At 40.4% G+C, this 11483-nt stretch overlaps 1 pseudogene; it reads left to right on the top strand.

Annotated features, from left to right (window-relative positions):
• Window positions 1–10178: 10178 nt before the first annotated feature.
• Window positions 10179–11156, top strand: LOC102127064 (aldo-keto reductase family 1 member B1 pseudogene; annotated as a pseudogene).
• The last annotated feature ends 327 nt before the right edge of the window (window positions 11157–11483 follow it).

Below are 11483 nucleotides of genomic sequence, written 5' to 3'. Positions count from 1 at the left end.
AAAGCTTTTCTTTTTTTCAAAAACTTGGTGTCAGTATTGGCTTCTAGCATATTGGGCAGTGAGCCCCTTTTGCTTGATAACAAACTAGAACCCCAGGTGAGACGAACAGCCTGTTCAAGGTACTGTTGCCCCTAGTGGTGTGCAGGCCCCCTGCACTGATCCTGAGTAGCCACCTAGACCAGTGCGTTCAGAGGCTCAACTATAGGGTTCCTGCTTCTCTACCATGGCACTTCAGGTTCCCTTGGCACTTTTCCTTTGGGAAAAGAAATTGCTTCTGGATTAGACATCTTTCTGGTGAGTACCTTGTTAATACGTACCTGTACTTTTAATTGTCTTTGAACTCATCATAAGGACTGTGGGTTCAGGTCCCACCCTGTGGTTTAGGATTATGGATGAGAGTCCCACCCTTGTCTAGGACTGTGGGTTTGAGTCCTACCCAAGGGGGATTCTGGTCAGGTTAGAGTCCCAAATCTGGTGTATGTTCAAGTCACAAAGAATTAAGGCAATAGTAAAAAGCTGCAGCCACTGAGATAATCTAGTCTGGTTCTGATTTTTGTTGATCTGTCTGTATTTTTGGTCTGTGTATCAATGTTTGGCTTAACAAAGGTTAAAGACTGTGATGGCTCCAGCAGAAGCCTTATGAGAGCTCCAGAGCAGTTTATCCGCACACTCAATTAGAACAAAGCAACTCCATAAACTAGAAAACCTGAAGAAAAATGGCACATGGAAAAAATGTCAGTCAAACCCTCTTTCTTCTTCTGCCCCTAAAGAGTTGTCATGTAGTCTTCTAAGTTATTTGCCTGTCTTTTCTTCTTGACTACTTTGAATCTGCTGACTTTTTTACTAGTGTTGAGATAAAACTTACTGTTCATGGTATTACTAGTTTAAGGTTACTGGCTAAAGAAAAAAAAAATGAAAGAGGTCTTTTAAAATCAAAGTGCCATGGAAACTGCTTTGCTCATCAGGGCAAATAAAGTTGAGCTATGTGAACAGGTTCTAATTTTATCAGGAAAATAAGTTTGATCCAACTGTCTCGTTTACGCATATACATGCATTATGTTATGTGTTGTTTCTATATGGTATCAAATGAGCTTATAAATAAAAGAGTACTGATACATTAAATAAATAAGCCCAAAAGCTTTTCAAGTTCATGTGACTTTAATAATCTTTGGAAAATAAAACCAATTTAAAATTATTGATAAAATAAAAATAGATATGTCTTCAGAATTGTCAGCATGTGATTTTGCCTGTGTTTACTGGTCAGCTGACATGTGCATCTGCTAGTTATTTTAAGATGTCCAGGTTTGGCACAAAAGTCACGAAATTATAAACCTAGCCAAAACAGAATAATCTTTGTTTACGTGATTCTTTTGATAAATAAGACTAATATTGTTGGTTTAATGACAACAATGAAATCCTCTGATTTATCAGCAAAATATCCATGTATTTCACTTCAAAGTTCTTACTTAGGTGAACACCTGATATTCACAAGCTGTGAAATGGTTAACAAGGAAAAAACTTAAAATGATGACTAGCTTTGTCTAATATCTCTGTTCTCATAACTAATCTAGATAAACTGTTAAAAACAAATAAATTAGATAAACGTAATAAATGAAATTCTTATGTTTTTGAAAATCTTGAAGTTATCATACTTACTGAGCAGCTGGGTCACTTCCAATTAAGAAAATGTATAAGGAAATGTTTCTAAAGGTTAAAAAATGGTTTTAAAATACATAAATTATAATATTTTATCTATAAAATACTGATATATGACAGACAATTCAAGAGTTCTTACCTCCTAGGTTCTTCCCTAAAATAAGGATTACTAAGAGTTAATATTGTGACTTATATATGTAATTGAAACTACTAGATACAAGAGAAACAATTCTATATGCAAAATGTATAAGAAAAATAGGATGTGTTTTTGGTAAACACATAAGACGACAGGAATATGGTTTTCATTTAAGGGCAAGTAATTTTGCCTAGTTTAGAGGTTCTAAAGGATTGTTTTAAATTGAAGGAATAAAAAAATTATAGATAAAACTAAATAAATATAGAAAGTTAAAGAATGAAAATATAACAAATTGGAAGAGGTTATAAAAGGTTTACGGAAATCTTATCTTGCAGTCAAAACTAACTGAGATTGAATAGATTTGTTTATAAGGTCTTATTAAAATTAGCTGTAATATTAAAAATGCACTAACACAAAACTAAAAATTTTGGTTAAAGCCACAAAATTTTTTGAAGTATTGATTTGCTCTCAATGATATTGCAAGAAATATTGACTTTAAATTCTAAAATTAAAATGTCAGATTTATATCTCAGAAGTTCAACTTTTCCTGTACCTTGTTACATATAAGTTGCAGATCACATTCATTATCTTCTGTTTTTTTCCCCTTGAAAAAAACATATCTTTTTGCTTGGCTGGTCTGATAACTCTTCTTCAACTTTTTCATGAACTCCTACAATTTTTTACCCCAGCCCTAATGCTGTTCTTATGGCATAATGCTAACATATTTATCTTAAAGTTTAGAAAAGCAATGTTTTCCTCAAATGTAATATAATCTTATACTCTTGGCTTTATGATATGTCTGAATTATTTTGTATAACCAGGAAACCGCCCATGTAACTTTCTGTTACTTACTTTTGAGGTCCTTTGACTGTCATGCTAGTTAAATGAATAACTATTATTTTAAAATGACCTGTAGTTCGTTTTGATCAAATGTTCTGAATCTTTTAACATCTTTGGTAGGATTTATCTGGTAAAGTTGTATGGGAGACATTATCAAATGCTAAATAATACTGGATCTTCTTTTGGTTATGTTTATGGGTGCGCTATTGATATAAATGTACTAAAAATTACATACTTTTATAAAAGTCTCACATGCTATCAGTCGTAATTTTGATATGTTAAATCTTTTTAAAAGTTATATTTGTGTAGATACATTATTAGTAGAAATATTCTTAAGATTACATTATTATAAAAATCAGATGGTCCTGATGTGATGCTGTCAGTCATGGTTCTGGTTGTTATCTTAAAATGCTACATATAATAGAGATAACTACATTTTCCTGACAATTGACAACTTTTATCAGGTTTTAGCCATGGCTAAGTTTTTGTAATCCACAGTTATTGTTTTGAATTCTTCTCTAAAAAGCTTTCCAATCAGCTACAACCCAAATTACTTTTCATGCAAAGGACTCTGATCAGTACTCTTAAACACAGATTTCTGATAACTTTGGAGATAATGCCATCAGACTAGGAAAAGTCTTCCAGGGCTCTGATTAAAAAGTTGCATGAGAATTGCTAACCCAACATCAAACAGAACAAGAATTAGCTACATGGGACTGAACTGATAGAGGAATAAAAAGATCTTTTATGACATTTTTATTTGAAATATTGATGATCTCTTATGTTTTGTTTTCCTGAGTCAAGAAAACATTTTCCTTTTGAACCGTTTTTAACTTACAACACATTAGATAAAATATACCTTTGTGAACAAAACTTTGAGGCATTTACCTTTCTCTCTGCTCTCTCCAGAACTTGGAAGCTGTTTGTGAGTATTCTCAGTTTATGGCAATATATTATTTGCATTAGTTTTCAATAAAAACCTATTTTCTTTGGTAATAGAACACAATTGGAGACACTGGTTATTTTACTAAGGCTTTGACTGGAATGACATGTTTTTAGGTATGACCAGAATGGAGGTTAACTTTAGAGCACCAATAAAAAAAGCCTCTTAAAAAGACTGGCCTGGTAGCTGGTCTGTAAGGTTCCTTTACAAAGTTTCTGTCCTCGCAGTAAGTAAAAAATGTCACTTTCTGATAGGTCCAGCAACCTATTTTGGGACCCTGAGAAAAGAGGAATAACACATCCATTCATCTAGGTATTACAGGCACAATCTGACGGCAAATCCTTGGGTTGACTGATCTCAAGGCTTTTAAAAGTCAGAAATTCCTTATTTTAAAAGGTCCAGCAAAGCCCATTCGAAAACAAAAGCCTATATGGTGAATCATTATTCTTGCTGTACTTTATGCAAATAATCAGGTCAGGTATAATGAGACTAGAATTTATTTTACATACAAATTGATCCTACAGTGATTTGTCTTTGGTAAAAACGGGGGACTGGAGAGAGAGAAATTATGTTCAAAAGAAAACTATAACACACCTGTCTGACCAGTGGGCCAAAGCTTTAACTTCTATAATTTGTCAGGGACCCTCTGTGCACCTCCTGGATATACTTTTTTTTTCAGTGTGTCAACCACCCACGGGCTTATGAACGTGCTGACAGCTGGTGCATGAGAGGCATTTGTCTGTTAGGTTATCTAGCTACTCTCCTTTCTATTTATATTGCCAGTGTTACTCAACACAGGACTATTTCCTTGAAATTATTTTCCAGGACTAGACAAACCCTACCTGCAAACCAAGGAGATGGAGTTTGGCCTATGTTTGGCAGGACTCTCTTGCCATGGTGGGGAGTAGACAATCATGAATATATGATTAGAAATCTGTCAATCACTCTAGGTAACTTAGCAAATGAAGAAGTTGAAGCCACAGGCAACCAACAAAAATCTTTAGCCTCTTCAGCCAGGATCATAATAGATAACAGAATAACCTTAGAATACATATTGATGGGGCACGGACAAGTTTGGATAGTAGCTAACATATCATGTTGTATTTACATGAATACATCTCCTGAAGTTGAAATATATGTAGAAAAATAAGATAACAAGTTGACTGGTTACAGCAAATTTCTAGAGAAGAACCAGGTGCCAACTCTTAGGTTTAGTTTCCTGGATCACACACTGAATCCAATATATGCTGCAGGTTTATACTAAAAATGGGACTTTCTCTATTTCTAACACTTACTGTTGGATATCTGGTAATCAAATTCTGCCTCCAATGCTATGAGGCGGGCAGATCATGAGGTCAGGAGATCGAGGCCATCCTAGCTAACACAGTGAAACCCCGTCTCTACTAAAAATACAAAAATTAGCTGGGCGTGGTGGCAGGTGCCTGTAGTCCCAGCTACTTGGGAGGCTGAGGCAGGAGAATGTCGTGAACCTGAGAGGCCGAGCTTGCAGTGAGCCGAGATGGTGCCACTGCACTCCAGCCTGGGCGACAGAGCAAGACTCCATCTCAAAAAAAAAAGAAACCAACGTACTAGTAATACAAAATGTTAATATTAAACCAGATATTAAAGAACATCTTCAACCTAATGCAAAACAATTTCATTTCTGAGGCCCAGACTTGTATCCCTAGTCAGCAGGAAGAAGTTACAGTGGTTGTCACCCCTCATCCCTCACAATTGAGGAATTTACATAGAACGGGGGAATTGAAACCATGCCCCAAAGAGTTAAAGAAATCAGCGGTTAAATTCTTGGACTTACAGGATAACAGATAAGAAAATAGCTTGCTGAAAAGCTGAAACTGAAGCTGTGCCCCAAAGCATAAGAAACCAGTAACTAACAGAAATTCTTGAGTTTGCCAGATAACAGATAAGAAAAGAAACAAGCTGCTGGAACTCCCTCCACTTTAAGATCAAGAAAAACCTGGCTAAAATTGGTTAGAACCAAAATGGCTGACTGAAGTTTGCACAGAATAAGCTTGCTGATGTCATAGCCTGAGTCGTTTTATACTAACTCCCCCTGAATTTGCACATGCAACTCAGGAGTTAACATGAAGAAATAACTGTGCATGCCCAAGGACTTTCCAGACCTCCACTTCCCATGCACCAATCACCTACTAATCTCAGAATCTACCCCTTGAACTTTTTCTAGTAAAAATACTACCTTAAGGACAGCACAGAGAGACTCCTTGACTCAAATTTAAAAATCTTTGGTAATGTAATTAATCATCTTCTTTGTTTTACCGTAAGTGGATTTTCTTCAGTCAAAGCTGGCTTGCAATGTGGGTGTGGGACTGCAAGCAGGAAGTGATAGTGTCTCTGGATCTGCTGACCCTGGTCTATCTCTTGGAGTTCACTTTCAATATAAAGCTTTTCTTTTGTCAAAAGCCCAAGGTCATAGTATTGGCTTCTAGCGCATCAGGCATCAAGCCCCTTTTGCTCAATAACGTTAGCATCAGATCCCATAAGTTAGGGGCTCAGTTCCACAATCCCACCAAGAAGAATAGCTCGTGGATGCTGGGCTTAATTTCTGGGTGATGGGTTGATCTGTGCAGAAAACATGTAACAAATCTGCACATCCTGCACATGACTTCAGAGCTTAAAAGTTGAAGAATAAAAAAAGAATAAATGAGGCTACAAAGAGCAAGGTCATGGCCACTGTACATCAGCAGACCCATGTGCAAAGCTGGAAACCAAGAAATAGTTACTTATTATATATCTTCATCAGCTCAGCTGTTATATCAAAATGTCACAGACTGGGTAACTTAAACCACAGAAATGTATTTCTCACAGCTCTGGAGACTGCGAAGTTCAAGATCAAGACGCCATCACTCCCAGGCTCACTTCCTAACTTGCAGATGATGTCTTCTCACTGTGTCTCACATGGTGGGGAGAAAGAGTTCTGGTTTCTTTTCCACTTCTTATAAGGACACTAATCCCATGATGAGGGCCCCTCACGACCTCATCTAAAACCTAATCACCTCCTAAAGACTACACCTTCACATTTATCACATTGAGAGTTAGGGCTCAACATATACATTTTAGGAGGACACAAACATTCAATCCATAGTAGTTTATGATTTGAGCAAGTCATCCCACCTCTCAAAAGCTCATCTCCCTCCTCTCCAAAGTGGGGAAATTATATCTAAGTTGACACAACATTCTAATAGAAGCTGACAGTAACCTCTCAACAAATACTCATTGTTTTGACTCCCTCGTACAAAATTACCCTTTGACTCAAAATCTCTGGCAGCTGACACACAATTGGTGCTTCTGTTAAAAAGGCTTGAAACTACAGCTTCTGTAAGGGCTTGTTCAATTGCTTGATTAATTTCCTTTTTGTTTTCAAAGGGAGGAGCATCTTAAACTGGGCCAACCTGGTCCCAACCTCAGCAGTTGCCCATCAGCTGGGTTTCTTCCTCCTCTGTAGGGTGCACATCTGTAATTCAGTACTGAGAAGTTTCCCTGAGATCATGCCCAAAATGCCTGTTATTACTGAGATTAACACCATCATCAATCATCCACGTTCCATGAGCATCTGCAATTGGGCACTACACAGAGCAGGGAGGTAGACATGCCTCGCAGGTTTCTCATCTGAACAGACAGGTAGAGCAGAGACAAAGGAAAGGGCAAGCCTGCATCGAGATTCTCCAGGCTTCTCCCGCCCGCAACTGTCTGATGATGAATCACAAGGGGAAATTCAACAAGCAGGAGGGCCCATTCCAGAGTGCAGGGTTCCCTGCCCTTCCCTAGAAAAATCACAGAAACTGTGGCTCTTGGTGCAGGAGTCAGAGGTGGATGTGGGCTCTATGTTCTGGCTCTTCTCTCATTCTCATTGTGGAAAGGGGGATGGGAGGGTGGGTGGGTGTAGCAAATTGTCAGGATGCCTGTCATCTCCAAATTGCAGGATGCAATTGAAAACAAGGTCATTTTTGCTACATAGGGCAGAGGGTAGCTCTACCCTGGAGCCGCAGGGGCAGTCCAAGTACAGCAAGGTCTTGGGCGAAGCTGCTGTTAGGACTGGCGATAGCTCTTGCCTTCTGAGGAAGCAGGAGTCAGCAAAACGCAAGAGAGGATGCTGGTGAGTCTATCAGGCAACAAAGAAAGACCAGCTGTTGGAAGAGTCTGAGAGTGGAAGGAAGCAGAAAAATAGAATGGCAGCTCTCAGGAGCATGGCCAAGGTGAGTGGTTGTTATAAGATAGAAGAGTCACTCACATTTGCAGGAATATCGGAAGAAACAATGGAGGTGGAAGGTGCCAGAAAGTAGGGCAGTTGGCCCTCCCAAGTTCCAGAGGTAATCAGGAGAGTAAATCTCTCTTGGTGAAGTCAGGAAAGACCTTGCGAAACTTTTCCTTCTGAATCCAGGAGCCACTAGAAATTGCCCCGAAGCTCTGACATTCTCCCAATATTAGGTAATTTGTTTACTTGATCCAAGATTGAGGCTCTATCAAAAGACAGCCAATGAAAAAGATATTCAGTCTCTAAAAAATGGTCTTTTATTTTGGAAAAAAAGGCAGAAGAGGTGACTAGGGAGGTCTCTGCCCCCTCCACTACCCCCTCCACACTCCCCCATCCTGAGATGATAACTGGCCTTGTGTCCCTAGCAGGGCAGGAGCCATGGAAGTGAATTGGACACTTCCAAATTAAGAGGCAGGTGGGTCTCCACTTCATTTTGACCAATAGCAGCAAACTTGAAGGCATTGTTTATTAGGACAACTCTAATAATGATTTATGCACATCTGTACATTTCAATTTAACCAAAATTAAAAATTACCAGATTAGTTAAGTGTGTAATCCTGTAAATTAATTGTCAATTCGTTGCTCCCTAATGATAATAAAATGCTTACCAAATAGCATATGATCTCTGAATAGTGCCAAATAAATTGATTAAAACATTTCCTCAAGAACTAACAAGGGTCCCATTTGCTCAGTGTCCTTGATGAGTTATAGTATGGTCAGGACTTTGAAAAATGGGTCTGAGATTGGACTTGCGTTACGCTAAGGAAGGACAAACTGTCCAGGTGACCAGGTCAGAGGAATGCGCACCTCCGCACCCGGACCCCATTGCAGAGGTAGTTGAAAAGACACAGAATCTAAGTCAAGGTGCCTACGCTGGAATCCTGTTGCCAACCCCAGCTAGCTGCGTGACCTCTGCTAAGCCTCAGTTTCTTGGTGATTAAATGGGCATGATAGTTTTTCCAATTTTAGGTTGTGGTGAGGACTAAATGAAATAACACAGGAAATGAAGGACTTTAGAGCTGTGGCAGGCAGGCCTCACCCACAAGGTAGTCAATAAATACTGATTGATTGAAAACTTTAGGTGAACTCTTTTTTTCTTTTTTGAGATAGAATCTCGCTCTATTGCTCAGGCTGGAGTGCAGTGGCATGATCTCAGCTCACTGCAACCTCCGCTTGCCAGGTTTAAGAAATTTTCGTGCCTCAGCCTCCCAAATAGCTGGGACCACAGGCACGTGCCACCATGCCCAGCTAATTTTTTGTATTTTAGTAGAGACGGGGTTTCACCATGTTGCCCAGGCTGGTCTATGAACTCCTGAGCTCAGGCAATCTATCCACCTCGGCCTCCCAACGTGCTAGGATTACAGGCATGAGCCACCACACCCAGCCTGAACTGTATCATTATTAATAAGCGTTTGAGCATTGTCTTTGAGCAAGGCACTATGCTTGGGGGTGGAGATAAAGAAGGAAAGGGAAGAAAAGGAAGTAGCAGAGACGAGGAGAGGAAAAGAAACCAGATACCATCCCTTGCACTCAAAAGGACTATAATCTAATTAGACAGCAAAAGTTGGGGGAAACAGGTATCGTGATAACAATAGCCAATATTTATTGTTTTTTCCTATGTGTCAGGCACTAGCATAAGCTCTTTAGGCATTAAACTCCTCACAATCCTATAAGAGAGGACTATTCCTTTTAGCCCTATTTTACAGACAGAAACTGAGGCACCAAGTTAAGTAACTTGCCTCAGGTCACTCATTAAGTGCCAGAGCTAGGATATGAGCCTCAATTCTGCACCCTTAATATTGCCCGTTGTATGGAGGGGAAGGGGGAATCAGAAGTCCTGGATTTGAATCATTGATACTATCTAGGCAGCCCTAGGCAAATCACCTTACCCCTCAGATTCAGACACTCCTCATCTATAAAGCGAGTTCACATTCCCCCACAGCACAGTTTATGGTAATCATGAAATAAGTTGAGTAAGAGTACTTTGCATTATGGCTGGCATGCGCTGTGCATGTAATAAAGTTTAGATGCGTCTGAATCTGCCTTGCCATTTATACCAGAGCTTCTGCCAGCTAAAAATGCCCCGAGCTCTCTGGGTAAAACCTGGACACTGAATGTGCTTCAGACCCTCTCTGCAATGGATTGACCCGGAGTATTTCAAACACTGCATCAGGGAATTACATATGAGCAAAGGTATATGAGCAAAGGTAATCTACAATCAGTGGGCTATAAAATGTTTTCATAACACATTTTACCAGTGAAACATTTTGGGCATGGTTCCAGGCGGGGGTCTGGGAAGCTCAGCAGCCATGGCCAGCCACCTCATGCCCAACAACACTGCCAAAATGCCCATCCTGAGGCTGGGCACCTGGGAGTCCCCTCCAGGCCAGGTCACCGAGGTTGTGAGGGTGGCAATCGGCACTGGGTACCACCACACTGACTGCACCTACACCAGAATGAGCATGAGGTGCAAGTGGCCCAGGAGAAGCTCAGGGAGCAGGTGGTGAAGGGTGAGGACCTCTTCATCGTCACAAGCTGTGGTGCACATACCATGAGAAGGGGCTGGTGAAAGGAGCCTCCCAGAAGATATTCAGCGACCTAAAGCTGGACTATATGACCCTCTATCTTATTCACTGGCCAACTGGCTTTAAGCCTGGGAAGGAATTTTTCCCATTGGATGAATCAGGCAACATGGTTCCCAGTGACACTGACATGTGGACACATGGGCAGCCATGGAAGAGCTGGCGAAAGCTTTTGGCATCTCCAGCTTCAAACATCAGCAGGTCGAGAGGATCTTAAACAAGCTTGGCTCAAAGTATAAGCTGGCAGTTAACCAGATTCAGTGTCACCCGTACCTAACTCAGGAGAAGTTAATCCAGTTCTGCTGGTCCAAAGGTATCACAGTGACTGCCTGTAACTGCCTTGGCTCTCCAGACAGGCCTTGGGCCAAGCCCAAGGATCCTTCCCTACTGGAGGATCCCAGGATCAAGGCAATCACAGTCAACCACAATAAAAGATTCTGATCCAGTTCCCCATGCAGAGGAGCTTGGATTCCAGATTCTGAGCTTGGAGCCCAGATTCTGATCCGGTTCCCCATGCAGAGGAGCTTGGTGGGGATCCCCAAGTCTGTGACACCAAAATGCATCACTGGGAACTTCAAGGTCTTTGACTTTGAACTGAGCAGCCAGGATATGACCACCTTACTCAGCTACAGCAGGAACTGGAGGCTCTGTGCCTTGGTGAGCTGAGCCTCCCACAAGGATTACCTCTTCCATGAAGAATTTTGAGGCTGTGGATGCTTGCTTGTCCACAAGTGACCTACACCTGTTTTTCCTGCCTCATTTTTTCTTGCAAATATATATGGCCTGTGTCACTCAGAGGTGGAACAGCAACCTGAAGACAGACCATTGAGGGCTTGCCTAGCTTGATGTTGGGTTTGGAGAGCAGTACCCACAGAGCGGAAGTCTCTTCCAGTTTTCTTTGCCCTTATTTTTGCCCAGCTGGGCAAAATACAACTTGAATAACCTTTTCTGACCAAGGAAAAGCAAGATCTACAAAGTCAAAATAGTGCCACTAATAGTAGAGTTTTGATGCTTGGAACTGTAATCCTTTCA

This window comes from Macaca fascicularis, chromosome 17 (genome assembly GCF_037993035.2).
Source record: "Macaca fascicularis isolate 582-1 chromosome 17, T2T-MFA8v1.1".
Lineage (NCBI taxonomy): Eukaryota > Metazoa > Chordata > Mammalia > Primates > Cercopithecidae > Macaca > Macaca fascicularis.
The sequence above is the reverse complement of the archived record's forward strand: the minus strand, read 5'-3'. Positions and strand labels throughout refer to the sequence as shown.